Source organism: Medicago sativa, chromosome 2 (genome assembly GCF_051527215.1).
Source record: "Medicago sativa cultivar Bolivia chromosome 2, Bolivia_mono, whole genome shotgun sequence".
In the NCBI taxonomy this organism is placed as follows: domain Eukaryota; kingdom Viridiplantae; phylum Streptophyta; class Magnoliopsida; order Fabales; family Fabaceae; genus Medicago; species Medicago sativa.
Genome location: NC_140750.1, coordinates 83118011 through 83134261, shown reverse-complemented (window position 1 = coordinate 83134261; position 16251 = coordinate 83118011). Strand labels below are relative to the sequence as shown.

The 16251-nt window shown below is 31.0% G+C and overlaps 1 long non-coding RNA gene across 1 annotated transcript; it reads right to left on the bottom strand.

Moving 5' to 3' along the window:
• Nucleotides 1-6624: 6624 nt before the first annotated feature.
• On the bottom strand, nt 6625-9371 carry LOC146951589 (uncharacterized). The gene is made up of 2 exons (XR_015025516.1): nt 9222-9371; nt 6625-6818 (listed from the first exon to the last, which is right to left on the bottom strand). It is a non-coding gene; the product is annotated as an uncharacterized LOC146951589 (long non-coding RNA).
• Between the last annotated feature and the right edge of the window lie 6880 nt (nt 9372-16251).

Here is a 16251-nt window from a genome sequence, read left to right as displayed (position 1 = left end):
ATGTAATACATCATATTCCTTATGGAACTATTAAATTACAACACAGTTAGATGATATAACTTATTCGTCGCTTTTCTTCGTTGGTTGGACCCGTGCATCGCACAGGTCGATGTTCTAGTATGAATTTATTCTCATCTCCATGGAAACTTTATTCTCACCTTTTCCATGGGAAAATTTTTCTATTCCCACGAACATTTTATACCAGGAATAAAATTTAGTAAACTTGTAACAAACATAAGAATATATATTTCTATCATTTTATTCTCGAGAATCAACAAATATAACTTGAAACAAATACATTTTAAGTGTTACGATTGTTATTAGCGAAAAACCCAAAAAAAAAAAAAATGAAAGTCACATTTGGGTTACGAACAATTCGACCGCGCTATTAGTAAGTGCACCATCACTATGGATTTTGATCCACCCATCACCATGTGTATTTCACACACTATTATGAATTCAACATTTTCATTTTTAAAACCTTAGCAGATGTTTAAAAATATTGGTCGATGTTCACTATTTTTTTCATCCTCAATATTCACTTTCAATACATAGCTATAATACTAAATTCCTACAGTAATACATCTTATTACTTTGTCATATTTCAACATGTCATATTAGAGCTCCCCTAAAAAAAACGCGTCATATTAGAGCTATAGCCTATAATGACCTGTTGGTGATTTCGAAAATAATGGAATCACTTTAGAACCAAAAGGTGTAACTCTTCATGGAAATCATTCATATACATTGGAACCTTTGGCAAAGGGATGCTTAATGAACATTTGCATTGATTCAAATGTATATGATTATAACCTTTGGCAGAGGGGTGCTTAATGAACCATAACATTGATTCAAGTGTACATGATCATAACCTTTAACAAAGGAGTGCTTAATGAACCATAACATTGATTCAAGTCAAAGGGGTGCTTTCTCTCATGTGAAGGGTCATACACTATAAATGATTGGCATTTGGGCAGCAAAAACACACTACAACACACAATTTTGGACAGAATTTTGTTACATTAGCAACATAATTCTTCATTATTCTCTTACTCTAAATCATCCATCAATTCTCTAATGCATGAGTGAATTGCTGGAACCATAAATCTGTAAAATACTGTTAGGAGATACGCTTGGTGTGGTTGTGCAATACATGTCAAGGAACTCATAGTATCCTGAAGGGGATTCGCCGGTCATTCCTTATTGCATCCAATATACAGTTATTGGTGGGGGCGAATCGAACCTAAAGGTTAGTATGGCAACCCCATACGCTTTGAGTTTACATGCATAACTATTAAACTTTTCAGGTTTCAAGTGCAGCAGCCTCTTCCCAACAATCAAGATATACAACAATCTTTCGAATTTATGTGCACACTTCATCGTATTCATCTTCATCATCTTCTTGGTCAAGTTATTGCAGCAGACCCCCAACACAAGTTTCAACATGACCAACACGTTAAGGTATTAAGGGGTCAAAGTATAATATATTGTAATATAGCAATTTTTAAGGGACATTTTATCATGGACGCAAAAATATGTCTACTAAAAGCACTATTTTTAGTAAAATAGAATTTAATTATAAACAGTGCATTTGTTTTTACGTTGCTCTCTCCACTTAAAATGTCCGTTTTGTGGTGATATTAAAAGGAAAATATTTGACATGAAATATACATGTCGGTGAATTCTTAGGACAATAGAATAGAATGGAATTCTCTCAAAAAAAAAAAAAAAAAGAATAGAATAGAATGGAATTCAAAGTCAAGCCGCCATGAAAATTCTCTCTGTACAAATACTAGTTAACAACTGGCCAATTACATTCCAAAGAAAAAAAACTAAAGAAGTTTACAGCAACTTGTGGATTCAGCTATGTCGACGTGTCTGCAATTTGAACGTTATATATATATATATATATATATATATATATATATATATATATATATATATATATATATAATATAAGAGATACTGAATTACTAATATTCAGATAAGAGCAATGCTAGGGACACTTGCTCATACACTCTCTCTCAAACACTCTCTCAATGTATGGTGCCACATGTCCAAATTTTTAAGTCCTCACTTGTTTACCGGTTTTTAAAGTAATGCAAGGGAATTTATTATTTTTATTTTTAATAATTACCATCAGAAAGGTCAGTTCGCAAACGGTTGCAATCCGACGCCGTCATGTACAACCACAATGGCTTCTGTGTATGGAAAAAGGATTACACAACCGCCATGTACAAATCTCAGTTCCATAACTTTTTCCTTTTTGATTTTTTTTTTCAATATAAAAAGTATGCCTATCAATTTAGTACCATTTTCTTCACTCAAATCGGACTTGTCATTTGTCATCATCGGTTAGTAAAAAAATTATAAAAAGCAAGGCAACTATTGTTAACGAAAAAGATGCCATAATCACACTTAAATCTTCTATCAATTTTGATTTGAAATATCAGCATCACTCCAATTTTTTCTGGGCTGTACTGGTGGGAGGACGAGATCTACTATTGTAGTCAATCAAGCTCCGCCGCACACAAAGAATTTGGCCGGCGGAGAGGCCATTAAAGTAGATCGGGAACCACAACAATGGGGAAAGATGTTCACTTGTCTTCCATTATTAAATCCCACTTCAACTTCATCCCGTCGTCTTCTCTGCCGTCATCATTTTCCATGATTGTTCCGTCGTCTTCCTCCACTGCTCCTCCCTCCTCTCATCACTCTTGTCTTCTCCGATGTGTTGGTCTTTGGAGCCGCCGTGGTTGTTTAGATGAAGTGTCATAAGAGGGCGAGAAAACGTGTAAAAAAGTAGAGAATAAAAAAAATGTTGAAAGTATCTCAACCTGTTGAACCAGTTAGTAGGTAAGAAATTGAAAAAGAGGGAAACGTGGCACCATACATTGAGAGAGTGCTTAAAGAGAGTGTATGAGCAAGTGTTCCTAGCATTGCTCTTCAGATAATATTATATCAATCAATAGTCAATAACATTTTATTCTATATATATTTTACAAAATTGCTCCTTAGATGAAAAATTTATATTATATATAACATCTATATAATTTTTTACATAGAATTTAAAATTATTTAATATATGCTATTGAGATGCGTCAAGAGTAAGGTCTAATTTTAACAACTTTTTTTTTTGTTACAGTCTTTTAACCACTTTCGTTATATATGTTAATATTGACAAATCTCAATATAACATATCAGATCATTTCATATATATGAAAAAAATGTGGAGATTATAAACGTTTGATATATATCTAATATAAACATTTATCCAACATTCAGTTTTGTAAAATTTGATCCAACATTCAGCTTTCTAAAATGTGTATCAATTAATATATTATTTAGCGGTATAATTTTACTGAAGTGTTACACCAGTACAATTTTATCAACCATCATGTAATATACTCACTTTGATCTCAATTGTAAATAACTTTTTTTTTTTGATTTATTGAATAAAGGGTTAATTATGTTTGTGGTCCCTACAAAATTGCGACCTTGTAAGTTTAGTCCTTACTTAATTTTAATAGCATTTTTAATCCCTACAAAAAAAAATTTACTTATAATTTTAGTCCCTGCTAAAATAAATTTTGTTTAATTATCCTTAAACTCTTAAATTTTTTAACGATTCTTTTTATACAAGTTTAGAACATTATGAAAGGTTCATTTACTAAAATCTATAATTTTTTAACATGAAATAAATTAAATATGAATTTTTTAAAATGACAAAAGTTTAAGATATAAGTAACAAAAATATGGACGTAGAAATCAAATTTTTGCGATATTTTTTTCGAAGGACCTTTTAATAACGTTCTTAACACGCCTGTAAAAAATTTGTTGAAAAACTTAAGAGTTTAAGCATAAATTAAACAAATTTGGATTGAGTAAGGACTAATATTGAGTGCAGAAATTTTTTATAGGGATTAAAAATGCTATTAAAATTAAGTAAGGACTAAACTTACAAGGTCGCAATTTTGTAGGGACCAAAAACATAATTAACCCTTGAATAAATATTGTATGTGGTCAATGTTACAAGTCATATATAGTATTTATTCAATGAATTTAAAAAATGAAAAATTATTGATGATCGAGATCGGAAAAAGTATATATATAATTTAGTTCATCTTCTATGTTACCTTATCTTGATTTTTTTTTCATTTGCTAACCTCTGTCTTTTTTGGAAAAAGAGACTGACTAATCGAGGATTGGTTTTTTGAAGTGAATAGATTTTAATGAAATCCCTAAAAAAAAAAAAAAAAAATCCTGAAAATTGCTTTAACTCATGGATTAAACTTGGATATATTTGAAGGTTCTATCTTAAATGACTTTATTTTCTTAAGAATTGTCCGTCTTATTTTAATTATCACTTTTATATTTGTCTTTTTTTTTTTCCTTCAAAAAAAATATTTGTCTTTTTTTAAAATAATTACTATCACTTTAAAATATTAATACACCATTTATTATTATGGGTTAAATATGTTTTTGGTCCCTATAAATATACCAACTTTTCGTTTTAGTCCCTCAAAAAATTTCCTTCAACTTTTAGTCCCTATAAAATTTTCAATCACTACTTTTGGTCCCTGTTTTTAAGTTAATTTTTGTATTTTTTAATGAAATTGTGCAGAAATATGTAGAATATTGTAAAACGAATTCCCCAAAAAAATTAGAATTTTTTAACAAAACATAAATTAAATATGAATTTTTAACAGTAAAAAATATAAAAATTCATAATAAATTCATGTTTCGTTAAAAAATTCTAATTTTTTTTGGAGAGATTCTTATAATATTATGAATTTTTCTGCAAAATTTTATTCAAAAATATGAATTTTACATATGAGTTTACTTTAAAAGAGGGACCAAAAGTGAAGATAGAAAATTTTTTAGGGACTAAAAGTTGAAGGAAAATTTTAGAGGGACTAAAATGAAAAGTAGGTATATTTATAGGGACCAAAAACATATTTAACCCTATTATTTATCACAAATAAAATAGATTTAATGTTCTGCTTATACATATGTAAAGAAAAATGTTACGTTCTCTTTTTTGGTGGTCGACCTTGCATATATTCTGTATTGTCCCTACCAACTGAGTTAAGCTCGCTCACTAGTTCAATGTTTATATATATATATATATATATATATATATATATATATATTGAGGGGTTACATCATTTTTTTTTATAAAGACATAGACTTAGTTTATATATACGTATATTGGTACATTCATAATTTTTTTTAGGGATTCATAATTTTTGTTGTTAGTTTGTACTTTTATTGTTAGGTTTATAATTTTTTTTTAAATAAATGCATAGAAAAATAATAATGGATAGAAGCATATTTTAGTGCTAAGTTTTTTTTTTCTGTAAAGTATATAGTACTTTTTAATGAAAATAAATTTAAAATAATTATATAAAAGATACCTTAAATTATTAAATTTTAAGTATTTTAAATATTTTGATAAAAAAAATATTTTAAATATTAACTGATACAATTGTTATTATGAATTAAAAATATCATTTTATATTATTTTATATTTATCAGCTAGTTAAACCGCTAATTTTATAAAACACTTCAATTAATTTATGAACTAGTATTAGTCATCGGCTATAAGTCATCAACTAACCTACTATAATTTATTTGTCACTCCCTCCGTCCCTTAATGTAACCTTCCTTTACTTTTTTCACATTTTTTAAGAAAAGCTGACAGGGTAATTATTATGTCTGTTTTGTGTATTAATATTACCATATTGTCCTTTGTTTGTATATGTATTAAATTTGACTTTTTAAATTTAAAAACAAGTTAGTAGTATTAATTAGGGGTATGTTTAGGGAAAAATAATATATGCATCTAATAATTTGAAAAGGGGGTTTAGATTTATGGACAAAAATAAAGTCAAATTAGTGTTTAAATATAAGGACGGATGGAGTATTTTTTGTCAAAAAAGCGGAGAGAGTAAATAAATACTCCTTACAAAGAAAAAAGAGACCTACACACATTACCATTATGGATGAAAAGTCAAAAGAGATAATAGAAGAAAGTACATAAAATGAGACCCACAGGTTAACCATGACCAAAGTAATCAAGCACTAACAATTGGCACCCACTATTAGCAAATTGGTCAATCCATTGAATTAAGAACTCGAACTTTCATACGCATGTTCACATTCATGAACTGGCTTATTTTTCCTCCCATGCATGTCCTTTTCCAATTAATTATATGGCACCTCATTCTGGAAAATTATTATCACTCATTGGAATTCAAATATCGTGGTCTCACATCCCAGCACATCCGAGAAATTTATCACCTAAGCATTTTACTGTTATAGTGATGGATTATGTAACGTCTACTTCTATTAAAGCGATAATACACGCAAATATAAAAAATATTCAAGAAATAGACGCTACGTCTCAACAATATCCAAAACAACATCAATCATATACACCCTCCGGTCACTAATATAAGCAAAAATCCACTTTTTAGGTTCATTCAATTAATGATGTATGTAGTCTATAATAAAGACTACATACATCATTAATTGAATGAACCTAAAAAGTGAATTTTTGCTTATATTAGTTACCGGAGGGTGTATATAAAATATCTCAACAGTCACAGCGGATACAAATCATACATCTCCAACATATACATGTCATGGTCAAAATACACCGACAAATAAAGTTCTCCACAACTGACACTCTAAAACGACAAAAGAAAAGACGCCTAATCAGGGCACGTCCTACTCTAAAACACGGCAGCGGAGAAAGCTCCCGCTATCCAAACATCCAACAAGCAACTCACCAAGCGACTAATCCTGCACAACGTCTACCCATCCATACAGACAGGTAGGCGGTTGAAACCACTGGGGTAAGCATTACATTAATCATAATCAACATATGAAAACATAAGCATTCAAGGATTCATACATATCACATATACATAACCATCCCTCCTAGAATACTAGCATCACATGATTATTACCCCCATTACTTGCACTTCAAGCTATCACATTATTATCATAGCATAACAGACATATTTGATCTCTGTTCAAGTCATCGACAAAAGTTCATCATTATCAACATCAAACAATTAAAATATTACTCACCTCATTACTCATCTAGCATGCTTAACTCAACAAGTATAATTCATCATTTCAAAATTACAAGCAAGTAATCATCATTATCAAATAAATCATCACAACATATGTATATACATATACAATTCTCATCTCATCATTATTATCAAAGTATCTATCATCAAATAGGTCCACCAAGTGTATAAGTACAAGAAAGTGAGACATGCAATTAGAACATAGTTCAATTATTCACAACCGTCAACAAAATCCACCAATGTACATATACACCAATCCACGCAATCACAACATTCACCAAATTTCACCAATACACAAATTCTTCAAGTCATATATTCAATTATGTCACAACTCATCAACCATTAAATTCCAAATGTCACAAGTATGTATTCATCAAACACACTTATCATCAACAATCACCATTCACATACAACAACAAGATAACATTTTAATATGCAATGCGCCTACACTCGACACATATATGCATGTGGTACCATAACAACAGTCATTAGATGTCAACCGCACATCTATGTAAGAGTACACCTCCTCTTACAACAACTATGTAAAAGTACACCTCCTTTTACATTTCAACATATGACTCAATATGATATGATGCATGGACATACAACAACGACCCGATAATGCACAACTTCACCACAACAACGACAATGTAAAAGTACACCTCCAATTACATTGACTATCTCAACAACATTGCATTATCAAGTATACATGTCTACACATTCAACAATCATAATTCACATAAGAGTCATCATCACATAAATCATCATCAACTACACAATATCCCACAACAATCCCACATACTTCTCATAAATCAAGCAAAGTGGAATAATACAACATTTATTATAAACATCATATTCAACCTTCAACAACCATTCATATATCCTCAATTAATCATATAAAGTCATTCACAAAAGATTTGCCAAGTAATTGGACTTCAAGATTATTTTCGACAAGTTCGTCTCTAGTTTCACCATTTTAAAATAATTGAAGTAATTAAACCAAAACCAAGTAAACAAGATTCAATGCCTCAACTAAGTATACCTCTAGGCTACATATAAGTACAGTAGAGAATACAATTACGTTTCACCGGCTAAATGCGACGAAATCATGAAAATCACAAAATCCGTCTCACTTTATCACTTTTCAAGAAATTTCCATTTTCATTTCAAAACAAGTTAGATCCATCACACCATCAGTTGAATACTCTAAAACACCTTAATTGAACTTAGATAACATAAGTTTGAAGTTAAGAAACATTCCATAAAGTTTGGGTTGACTTAGAAATAGTTATGCGGAATTTTCGTAAAATTTCCCTAAGACCTCCTTGGAGTATTTTCCTCATAACTCACAAACCAAAAATCATTTTCAAGTCAAACCAAAGCCTCTGGAAAGCTAACAAAATTGTCTACAACTTTCATGTTTACGTCAAAAGCCAAATCAAAACAGAAATGTGAGAAAAAGACGCAAGAACACAGAACAGGCGTGCTGTCTGAACAGTAGCGCTTTTGATGAACAGTACGCTTCTGATGAACAGTGCACTTCTGAATAGTAGTGCTGTTCAGAAATTAAACTTTCAGATTTTAACCCATTTTCACCCAAAAATCCCAATTTTGATCATTCCAAACCCCAAAACTTAATCCCAAAGATGTTTATAGGTCATATAACATTCAAAACACTTAAACATACATAAATTTTGAGATTAAAACATAAACACAACAAAATTCATCAAATCACCAAACTTCCACAACTTTCAACAACAACAACAATTCTCATCACCAATTCATCAATTCATGATACCCAATGTATCAATTCATCAACAACACATGTTAAAACAACAACAACAACATTTGAACATGAATTCATCAACAATTCAACAACCACAACTTCATTCATCATCAATTTCATACAAAAACATATCATGTCCATATCTACCCATTTTGACATACAAATTCAACAACAACAACACAATTAACATTCAATTCATGTACATAATCATGTCAACAAAATTAAGCACGAAATTCTACAACCAAAATCAAATTAAGCACTTAACCACAATTATGCAAAGAATTAGGGTAGAATTAAACTAAAGGATTATGATTAAAGTCTAACCCCCTTACCTCAATTCTTCTCAACACCAACTAAGGTTTCACTTTAGCTCCAATCCTTGAAGCTTGACCTCCCTCTAGCCTTCTCTAGATCTCCTCTCCAAACCCTTGTCTTCTCTCTATCTCTATCTCTATCTCTTCTCAATTGAAAATGAAAATGTTGGCAAAACCATATTTCCTCTACCAACTAGAGCTTATATAGGTTCACCTAATTGGGCTTAACTCACCACACCTTAATGGGCCTAACCCATTTCCATTCTAACCCACAAATGTTACTACTCACTTAACGGTAAAATGTAACACTAACGGTCAACTACCGGTAATTAAAATAAATTACTACAACTCCCTAGCACTTAGTAAAATAACAACTCTCACTAAGCACTAAAAATAATTCTCAACGCAATTACTAAATTACCCCTACTCTCAAAATGACCAAAATACCCCTAAGTCCAAAATGTCTAAAATACCCTTCTAACACCGAATTCTACAATTCACGACCAAAAGTACACACAGAGGCAAATAATCACATAAGAGCACATATAACACACATAAATAAATAATAAAATAAATCTAGCGAAAAATCGGGCTGTTACAGATTACACGTTCAAATTTCAGAAAAATAGCTGTGTTTTTTTTTATATATGAAAAAAAGTGAGTCCTCAAAATCAAGTTGGTTAAACTCAAATTTTTACATCAACTCGCTTAGTTTATAACGGTATCGACTTGTAAATTTGACTCATAAATTTTCATGAGTTTATCTCATATATTAAAATTAGGGAAATGCTAACAGATGCCCTCGGGTACTGGTTAAAGATATAAAAAAAGAAATTATATAGTAGTTAATGCATTGAAATTGTGTAATTAATTTATAATAAAGTCAAAAACAGTTTTCTTTTATAGTAATAATTCATTTTATGGTATGCCTAATCAGTACCCCGGAAGCACCAGTTAGCAGGACCCTTAAAATTATTATATAAATAAACGACATACATGCTCATATAAAACTATAAATGTGTTCGTAATTCAAGATTTTAACTTAATTGATATAGCAAATCGCCATAAAGTGAGACATGCTTATGAAGTTGTATCAAACGACATAAATTATCCCACAAAGTTAAAAGAACATCCAAAACACAAAAGTTCAATAAGTTTCTAAAGAAATTAAATGAAAAACAAAGAAAAAAAAAAGTACAGTTGTTTAAAACTTGATAAAATCTAAATAAAGTAACTCAATTTTATATATTTCACGGATTTTTTTGGTGTTGACCGGGGTTCGAAACCAGACCTTAACCACAACTTAAATCGCTGAAAATCGGTTGAATTTTTTTTTTTTTTTTGACAAAAGGTTGAATTTTCAATTTCATTTAAAATATTTACCATTACAGAGTTCACATCTAAATACTTAAAATCAAGCACGTTTTCGGACTTTGACAACATTGTTCAAAAATTGAAGGGATATAGACAAATTCGTCGTTAAAGGGATTGAGTTTTTATAGGGGTTTAAAGAGATTGAGTTGATCAGTAGTTTTCAATTTCATGAAATTATTTGTCAGGAATTTGAGAAATCAAATTGTCTCACACCTGCAATTTTGAGTATAACAAAATAATGAATCTAGGGAAAACGCTAACCTTATAAAAAAAATAGCTATAAATTCCTTCTTGCTTTTTTTTTTTTTTTGGAAAAGCACTAGCCATATATTCTTTAAAAATACATGATTAATTACTTTACATTATTAATTAGAGTTTAATTTCTATATATTCAGTGGAGGATTCACGCTATAGCTAAGTGTGGTTATAGCCACACATTAATCTTCAAAATATTTAGTATATACTCGCACACATATCACATTCTATTCTATGGCCTAGTGGTAAAGGTAGATTTATATTTTTGCACATGTTCTGGGGTTCAACTCCCAACGTTCTTCATTTATACAATTTTTTATTCATTTAGACGATTTTTTTAATATAAAATATAGTATTATAAATCAAAGATACTTCATTTATACAATTTTTTATTCATTTAGACGATTTTTTTAATAATTTAACCACACATGACTGTATTGTCTGCATCCGCCCCTAGTATATTGTATGGCTGAAAATATTTTACATATTCATCCATAATATATTGCAACCTTCATAGTTAAAAAAACATATTCATTTGTCATCTGTGCATTCTTGTGGCAATATATTATTAGATACAAGGTTTTTAAAATCGAGTTTTAACTTGTAAAATCATCCGATTTCACGTTCTTAAGTACGAATTTTGAGTTTAATCACATGCAAAATTGAATATAAGCAAAATCGGAGTTGATTATATACGAGTTAACATGTAGTAAACTTTGTGAAATCGAGTAAAATCAAGTTCATTTATTTTGATTTTATCCGATTTTGAAGAAATTAACTCTTTTTTGTTTGTTTTAAATTTTAGAAATTTATCAAACACTTGTTTTTTTAGATGGTTTTATTGGATTTTGTTAAGATTTGATGGGGTAATTATGAAGTTTGATATAAGTTTATGAGCATGACACTTCATTATGACCATTTGATATATATTTTTTGCTTAATATAAACATGTATCTATATAATCTTTTTAATATTAATTATTTTACCAGTAAAAATTTGAGTTTGACAACTTTGATTAATACATGTGTAAAAACATAATGCAAATTTGAGTTTGTCACAAAAGTTATCAAAAAATGATTGTATAAGTCAAATACTATCATTTTCTTAATAGTAATAGTTGTTCATAGCCCAGGTGGAAATTTCATTTTTGGATTTTCTTGTAATCTCAACGCTTGGTCGAGTATTTTTTGCAGAGTTTTGGGCAATTTCACATGGGTCTAACATAGAGTTAAAAGTACTCGTGAGCTTAACTCAATTGATTTGAACAATGTATAATATATGCAAGGTGCAGAGTTTAAACTCCGACCACCACAAACAAAAAAAAACTAGAGTTAAAAGGATATTGTTGAATCAGATTTGCAGGAAGCAATTTCACATATAAATCTATCGTGTGGCCAAAAAAAATGTTGACTTTTTTCTGTAGACAACGCTTTTTATAAGTTTGGGTCTACGAAGCCTAAATATGCATACGGGTGCGGGTACGACACGATACGGCTACGTGGATACGCGAATTTTTTAAAATTTAGGATATGATACAGTTATGATACGCTAACAAAAAACTTATAATAAAACAAACTTATATGTATATAAAATTCTTGGTGAAAATAAACATTGATTAGTCTTCATTATTAAATTATTATAAAAGTCACAATTTTTTAAAAATAATACATGAGATCAAAATAAAAAAAATGTTAAGTTTTCTTATAAACCATTTTATATTTTCATATGTTGGGATATCGAGAGAAGCATCATTAAAAGAACTCAATATAAATTTTATTTAATGTTGATTAACTGAATCACCTCTCTCTCGTTACCTTCATCCACAAGAAGTATAATTTTAAGTAGTTCATCGAGAAACAATTATATTTATGCATATCTAAAATTGAATCATATACATTTCTACTAAATTTTTACAACATTGTCTCACTTTTTTTACCCTTCATCTTTTTCTAGGATACGTATCTGTGAAGTATCTGTGAAGTATCTTAGAAGTATCCTCGTGTATCTGTGGAGTATCATATAAGTATCCGATAAAATATTTTTTAAAAATTAAAATAATTAATTCCGATATTTCGTGGGTACGTATCCGCAAATATCTGTGAAGTATCGCTATCCGATACTGATACATCTCCGCTTTGGAGTATCCGGGCTTCATAGGTTTGGGTTAAATAGATTGGTTTTTCTATCATGTACGTTGCAAGGTTTAAAAATAGTAAGTTTGTATTAGAATTTATGCATTTTATATTAAATTTATAATTTTTTTAATGAATAATTGTTTTTTTATGGATTAATAAAGAATTGTTTTTTTTAAAGATAATAAATAATTATTGTTTTTCAATAAAATTTATTACTTTTTGTTTCTTTAACATGTGCACTATTGCACATGTTAAACAGACCCCGAATAGAATTGTATAGCTTTAAGATTTTCTCTGTAGTCCTTTAATTTGCTTCTTGCTCTCGTGTTTGTTACTCCCTCCGTCCCGGAATAACTGACCCATTTTAAAAAAAAAAAGTGTCCCAAAATAACTGACTCATTTCAATTTTCAATACAACTTTCATCATTCCCAATACAATATAACACTAAATAATACTACTTTTATCATTCCCAATACAATATATTCCACTTTCCCCTTTATTTATACACTTTTCTTAATCTGTGTGAAAAACCAAAGTAGGTCAATTATACCGAGACGGAGGTAGTAGTTAATAAGATCTCTATCACCTTTTATGGGTTTTCTAAAAATCTTGTCGATAGTAACCGTTTCTTTTTTTTTCTTTCAAATAGTTAAAATTTATTTTTTAAAATGAAAAAATAATATGTCTAAGATTTAAACTCTAACTTTTACATACAACAATGCATTATTTTTGTCAACTAAATTATGTTCACAAAGAATAACTGTAACCCTTTCTATTAAAAACAAAAAATACAATACAATCGGAATGTGATGTCACCTTTTAATATATCATAAAATGTATTTTCATGGCTTTTCAATGTCAAAAAGAAGCACAAAAGAGGGTCAATTCCAATTGCAAAGTTAGTGATGTCATGCGTGAGATAAGCACTGCTAACGCCATCTAATCTTTATTTATTTATTTATTTTAATAATATCGACGCCATCTTTATTGATTGATGCCCCCCTATATCCTATACATGCATATTTATCACGATTTTATTAGGTTTATTTTTTAGTATTTTTTTTTTATGTGAATTGAATTTCTTCATGAATGAGTGTAGAAATTAATCTATCGAATTAGATAATGTTATAATAAATAGCAAAATGACTAAAAACATCACTAAAGTTAGATTCAAACTTAGAATCTCATATTGAATTAGAAAATATTTTTTATCGTCTCAACCAAGTATTACTTTTTTTTTTGAAGAGGCTAAAATGAAATATATTACTACGACAATTGGCCCTCCTAGCACAAGGAATGCTTAGGAAGAAACACCAAGAAATACATAGAGAGTATCAGTAATATTTACAAAGCACCACCATTTGCCAAAAAACAAAACATAGAAAGAAAACAAAATTAGCCTACACCGAGAATGGTAAACGGATTGAGCCACCATCCATGATAATTGAAAGGAAGAGAAACGGTCTTCACTTTCAACCACCTAAACGTGATCGCCTTAATCTTGTCCACCACCTGCGGAATAGGACTTTCTAAGGTATTAAAAATTCTGTTGTTTCTTTCTTTCCATATTTCCCACGTTGTTGCAAACCAAATAACCTGTAATATCGATTTCCTTGACTTAGCAAGACCGCCAAAATGACTAAATTGAATAAAATGATCTGCCACATTTGCAGGCATAACCGCAAAAACACCAACCCACCGATAAATATAGTTCCAAACTGAGGCAAATAAATTACAGTGTAAAAATAAGTGAGAAGATGTTTCGACCAAACCGCAACCTCCTACACAAGATTGAGCATCAACATCAATGATTTGTCGACGAAAAAGATTGTCCTTGGTCGATAGTCTATCACGGAACAAACGCCATGCAAATAACACCACCTTCAAAGGAACGTCCTTATGCCAAAAGACAGGAACCTGAACCTCAGAGCCAATATGAAACTGATCATTCAAATACTTGTAAGCACTACGAACTGTGTAATTAGAAGATGAATCCAACCTCCACAACCATCTGTCATTCCTAGTAACCTGCAGATTAACATTATCAAGTAATAACCTAAGTTCCCCTACCAACTCCTCCTCCCAAGCAAACAACCTACGTCTCCAAACCCACGCTCCACCATCTATCCCCCACCCTAAAGTACACATCACTGACACCGACGCCTCCTTCAACATTGACAAATCAAATAATCTCCTAAATCTGTCCCTAAACGACACACCTCCCACCCAAGCATCAGTCCAAAACAAAGTCTTAGTACCGTCACCAACAACGCGACTAATATGACTAACAAACCAACCATCCTCACGCAACAGACATATGTCCCTCCACCACAGGGAACCATCACGGCCCCCTTGACATAAACGACCATCCTCCACACCGTAACGCGCCGACAACACCCTATACCACAAACTATTCCTATCCACCAGCAACCTCCAACACCACTTCCCTAATAAAGCAGTGTTAAACTCCCTAATTCTCCTTACCCCCAAACCACCAACCTCCTGACTCCGACAAATAGACTGCCAATCAATCCAAATAATTTTCCTGTGGTCTACACTTCCCCCCTAAAAAAAATTATTAAAAATAGATTCAATAGAGGAGATGATACCTGATGGAGCCTTGAAAAAAGAAAGAGCATATACAGACAGAGATGACAGGACAGACTTCAGCAAAACCAGACGGCCTCCCAAAGACAAATACCTCGACCTCCAACCCGACAGTCTAGAATTAATACGAGCAATGAGAGGGTCCCAAAACGACAATCGTCGAGCATTACCCCCAATTGGCATACCAAGATACATGAACGGAATAAACCCAACCTTACAATTTAAGACTACCGCTGCCTCAGACAACCAGGAACCTGGAACATTCACCCCTACCAACATACTTTTAGAAAAATTCACCTTTAACCCAGACAGTTCTTCAAAAAGCAAAAGAATAGCTCGCATAGATCGAATATTAGCCCACGATTTTTCTCCCAAAATTAACGTGTCGTCGGCAAATTGCAAGTGCGACACTACCATGTTATCATGCCTTCCCACTTTGTAACCATTAAAAAGATTGTTGGCAATTAAAGATTCCATCAAGATATTAAACCCCTCAGCAGCAAGAAGAAACAAAAAAGGCGAAAGAGGATCACCTTGCCTCAACCCCCTCTCCAAAGTGAATTCCTCTGTTGGAGACCCGTTTACTAAGACTGAAGCTTTTGCGGTTCCAACACATTCTTTTATCCACTTACGCCACAACATCGGAAACCCCATCTTCAACATAACATCCTCCAAA